This window comes from Protomyctophum bolini, assembly GCF_963924005.1.
Source record: "Protomyctophum bolini genome assembly, chromosome: 2".
Classification (NCBI taxonomy): domain Eukaryota; kingdom Metazoa; phylum Chordata; class Actinopteri; order Myctophiformes; family Myctophidae; genus Protomyctophum; species Protomyctophum bolini.
Window position 1 is genome coordinate 48285922 of NC_137863.1, and position 5440 is coordinate 48291361.

Below are 5440 nucleotides of genomic sequence, written 5' to 3' on the forward strand. Positions count from 1 at the left end.
GACTTACGTGTTTTGATAGAATGTTTGATAAACTTGCCTATAGTGCTCCTCTCTCTGGCTCTGGCTCCTTTACAGAAAAGTTAAACACAATATTGTGATAAAATACAAATGTTTCATTTATTTTTGGCAGAAATGTACGTCTAATCACAAAACATTGCTAGCTTGTAGTTCTATTTTCCTTTCGTGAACCATGTTAAATTAAGTGCTTAAATTATTAAAACCAAGACACATCACAAGGTATTGGCACTAGAGCCTTTTTTTATTCACAGGGTGCAGGCAAAATGTATGCAATTGGTATAGCTAAATGGGAAGTTGGAATGCAACCTTGAATTGTTTTTCCTGGGATGAGGTGACCTGAGAGTGATGTGTGACAGGTGTGTGAGCTGAGGGAGAGAGTGATGAATGAGAAAGTAAGTGGTGACTCGGATCCTGAGGATTGGTCTCTGGTTGGTGTTGGAGGAGGATAAGGGTCGATTCATACTCCTATTTTAGAGCCGAATAAAAGTCGGTTTAGGAGCTGGTTTCAGAAAGGGGGCAGGTGTCATCTCTTCACTCCCTTGTGGACTGCCAGAAACCAACCTCTCATAGTTGTGCTCTCTGTAGGCCTACTATTTCTTTTTGTATGTATTCAGCTCAGTTTAAAAACAATACAGTGAACATACAAATATAAGAAGGGTAAAGTGCTAGGCAGAGGCAAAAAGCCCAAGGGGCTTATACGAGGCCTCTACCTATGTAAAACACAATGAAACATTGTACAAGAAATATAGAATATCCAGAATACATGATTGCAGTATAAAAAAATCACACCTGTGTGAACTGAGTGGTGCAACAACATGATTAGAATACTTTGTTATCTACATGATTGGAGAAAATAAGACATAATACAAAGAAATATAATTAAGTGATCTGGTCAGTTAAGTGGGTTCTAAACTTATGTTCGAAATTATTTAATTAAATAGAATTAGATGAGATTGCTGTATAGGTGTTCCATAGCTGGGCCCCCTGTATCTGATGGAGAACTGACCAGTACGGAACTTCGGGAGATGTAAATGGTTTGCCTGCCTCGTATTGAAGTGGTGCACATCACTGTTGAACTGAAAGAACTGCACTATTTACCCCTGATATGAGTGATATCACCTTATAATGATTTTAACAGCTGGGTTTGGTAAGGGTGGGGCCGTGGGGAGTTCATTTATTTTGGGGTCCCCTTTATGCTCATGTTTTGATTAACAGGAGGCAGAGTAGTGATTGTATTTTGGTTTACTAATTTGGGGTAGTTCAGTTAGGATTAGAATATTTACTTTGTTTTATTTTATTTCATGCTCAATTCTCCCCACCCTGGAGACAATAATTAAACCCGCTGGATGGCTGGCTGCAGTCCTGCTTGCTGCAGTCCTGCTTGCTGCTGGTTCATTTAGGAGGTTTTAAGAGGGATCCAACCATCCTCAAGCCCCTCAAAGACCCTCTCCTGCATCACATGGTTTTCAATCTGCATTGAGTTGGGGGTCTGAGAGACTGTAGTAGACTGGCTATTTTCAAAAAGCAAATGTATAAGGGGGGTTAATTGAACTGACTTGGTGCTAACAAAAAGAGCCATTTACATCATGGTCCACAAGGACCCCCGAGGGATATCTCGCCTCTCTACCAAACATGAGGTAGTAGGGGGAGTATTTAGTAGTCAGATGTTTTTTTTGTCTTGAGGGCAAACACAGGGGCCTGCAGGTATTTGTCCAACTTGTTTGGCACACAGGGCTGCCAGAGGAGGGAGAGTGCCAGAGACCTGAAAATGTCCACATTCCATAACATATAATAGCAGACATTCAGATGCATTTAATGTAGTCTACAGCAGTCTACATTCTACAACATGAGTTGTGTGGGTGTATCTGCCAATTTGACAGAGATGCAATTAACGTATTACCTAGTCTGGATGGTGCTGTTAATTTTCTCCACCTGACCATTTGTTTGGGGATGGTAGGCCTATGGTGCGGAGAAGCTGCGCTCCATTTCTAGGAGAGCCTCTTATTCACCTTAAATTACATTTTGCATTAATACTAAGTTAGATTTCTAATGCAAATCACACTTCATCTGGCAGTTTGGACTCTGCGGTCCAAATGCAAACGGCTTTGTGTGGGTCAAAGTTCAAATCACACAATGCTCCTCCTGTATGTTTGCCTTAGATGCAACGGCAGCAGATAAAAAGGATGAAGAACAAAATGAAGAAAGAGCTCGGCCATGAGTGAAGAGGAGGAGGAGGAAGCCATTTGGGATGTTTGGGCTCTTGGTCTTCCAGACAATCAATCTTTATTTCAGGCTCCATGAAGGTCCATAACAATAAACAATACGGGGGACAACACAACAGGAATTAAAAACAGCAACAGGATGCTGCCCTTCTTATAGGGATGCTCATTGTCATTATAATTTCATTTTTTTTGTGTACCAATTCATGAAAATAGCAGTGTTGGCCCCTGCACGATTGGTCAATTCAGTAACTAAAGTCAGATGGTGGTCAAGATGTAGCCATTTTTATTACAAGGCTACATCTTGTCCACAATCTTTTCAAAAATGCTGACGAACCTATCTTGGTCTCCTCCATCAGCTGCTGGAAGATCTGGTCTCTTCCTTCTCCGCTATCCTGCACCAGGACATCCAGAATAGCATCGACTGATGCCTCCTCCGTCTTCTTCTTCTTTGCAGGAGAGGTCAAGGGTGCACACCATGGCGCTTGTGGATGGCAGGGTGGCAGATGGTGCCGCGGGTGTCGCTGGCGGTGTAGTGGGGGTCGATGGACCAGAGGGAGGTAGCATGGACTTGGCGACGGGTGGGGGTCACAGATGGCTTTCACCCCCACTGCCTCATGCATATCCTCCCAAAGAGTCCATGTGGCTGGGGTTTGCTCCCCCTGGTCCATCCCAGTGCCGGTCGCGGCGGTGCCTTCAGGTCTATACAGAACAAACACTGACGTGAGAGCTATAGCTCTGCAACATCTAAGGGGCTATATATATATTTTTTTTAACAATATATTTGACAAACAGACAACAGACAATACAACAAACAAAACAATACATAATACAGACAATACAATTACTTAAAATGAAAAACAAACAAAACAAAACAATAACATACAGTACGTACATAATAATAATAATGGCACTCGAATGGTAACAATAACAGAGTCAAACAACAAACAAGACCAAAAACAAACAGCTGCAGAGAATAAGATTAAACAATTTCCCCCATTAAATAAGATAAGTCATTAACCGTAATATATTGAATAAACTTTCCCCATATCTTATCAAACATCTTCTGTTTATTCTTCAAAGTATACGTGATTCTTTCCAGAGGAAGACACAATGATAACTCCCTAAACCACTGAGCTAAGGGGCTATATTTATGTTGTGTTTATTTGTTAACTCAAGCGTTCCAAGTTTGAATGGTGATAAATCCGTGTTGGATAATGGTAGACTATATGTGATACACAAAGGAAATATGAAAAGGGAAACAAGAACTCTGAAACTGAAAATAATCTGTGCAGAAGGCGCATAATGTTACGTGTTATTTTGTTTGTACAGTTATATTGCATTGCATCGTGTATTTGTTTGCGTGACTTATGGATTGCATCAACACAATTCATGGACATTTCATAATTCATGGTGTTTATAATTCATGTTTCACAGTACAGTTTCATGTACAGGTTTTCACAGTGTCTCACACTGGGTAAATAAAGAGCCCTTTACTTGTGAACATCAGTTGGAGCTTTGTCTATTCTGCATCAGATGAAGATTGTTTTGGAGCCGTTACACAACGCAAATGTGATTTATTTGTGGTGGTACTTACTCTTTGTAGGTCGCCTTTTCCATTCGGAAAAGGGCTGCACAAGCCAATCAAATCAGCATAGACTCACCCTTGAGGGCTTTATAAGCCACTTCCACTCAAGGCTGATTGGTTTCAGACGACACTTAATATGGCACAGCCTCGCATGGATGTGCATATACCGAGTGGAAGTGTGTAGAGCCGAGAACGAGTGGCGATCGAGGAGCCCATTTCAAAAAGGGCCACATGTGTCAAAATGCAAAAGGCTTTGTGTGGGTCAAAGTTCAAATCACACAATGCTCCTGCATTTTTCCTGCAGATAAAAAATGATGAAGAACAAAATGAAGAAATAGCTCGGCAAGAGCTCGGCCATGCAGTGAAGAAGAGGAGGAGGCCATTTGGGATATTTGGGCTCTTGGTCTTCCAGACAGATGGAGACTATGACCATTTCCCCCAATTGTGTCCACTATAATCCTTGAACGTCTCTACCATACCAAAACCCTTTGAAAAAGGGTTTATCTTGGGTTTTTATTGAACTGCTGTCTGTTCCCTGTGTATATAGAATTAAATCAACTGATCACCGGAAAAACGCAATCCCAGTGGATATATACTCCTTGTCTCAGACAGCCACGATAGAACTCTGAAAGTGTCTGACTGCAAATACGGTTTACCTGCTCTTAATTATAAGTTGAATGGACGACGTACACCTTATCTTTCCAAGAGATTGATGTGTTTCGCTGTTTTTTTTAACAGTTTCCCTGCGGCAATTAAACAATCGTCTTTCAAGATACACTACACGAACCTTTGAAGAGTCACTGCGCCGACTTTGTCATTGCTTGTCATGAAAATCAGCTTTAAAAGGTTGTAATCGCTTGTTGTAGTGTTGAAAAGTATTCCAAAGTGGCGTTCACAACAACAGTGCGGAGGAGGAACGCCGCCCTTGCTGCGCGGCACCGCCGACCATTGTAATGAATTGGGCCTCAATTACCCTTAAAGGTAGAGTAAGTGATTTCACTCAAAAAAAACGTAGGTTTCGTTTTTGGCTGTGGGACCTAAGCCTTCGTCCAATCAGGATAGAGAGTCAAAAACAAAACCTAAGGTTTTTTGACCCCCTGCAGGGGTTAACTGGGGACAGGGAGGAACTCCTTATATGGTCAGCACACTCTATAGTAGAGAGGATTATCACAACAAAACAAAAAAATAAGTGATATTTAAATTAAGTGTAATCACTTAACATGATTTGACTGTCAGGTATTAAGTCATTAATTAAGCTTAGCTATTGTCTATCAAACAAAACCTGACCCTGGCATTTTTCCACCCTATTGTCTTAGTTTTAGCCGCGTTGCCGTCTGCAAAAACAGAGGGTTATTTAGGCAGTTGCCACAACATAGACTATATATTACGTATTTCCTGTCTGCAGGTTGTGGAGTGCGTGCTACCGAGTGGAGATGCATATCGTACCAATTAAGCCCTGCAGTCTGAGCAGGCCTATCAGAATGCTGTAGAGAGACTAGTCGATGTACGGCGGCACGAGAGTCTCTGTGTCCTCAAGGCCACGGTAGTCTTTCTTTCTTTCTCCTGTTTATCATTTTGCTTGTTATCATTTAATATATTTTTAGACAGAATCGGA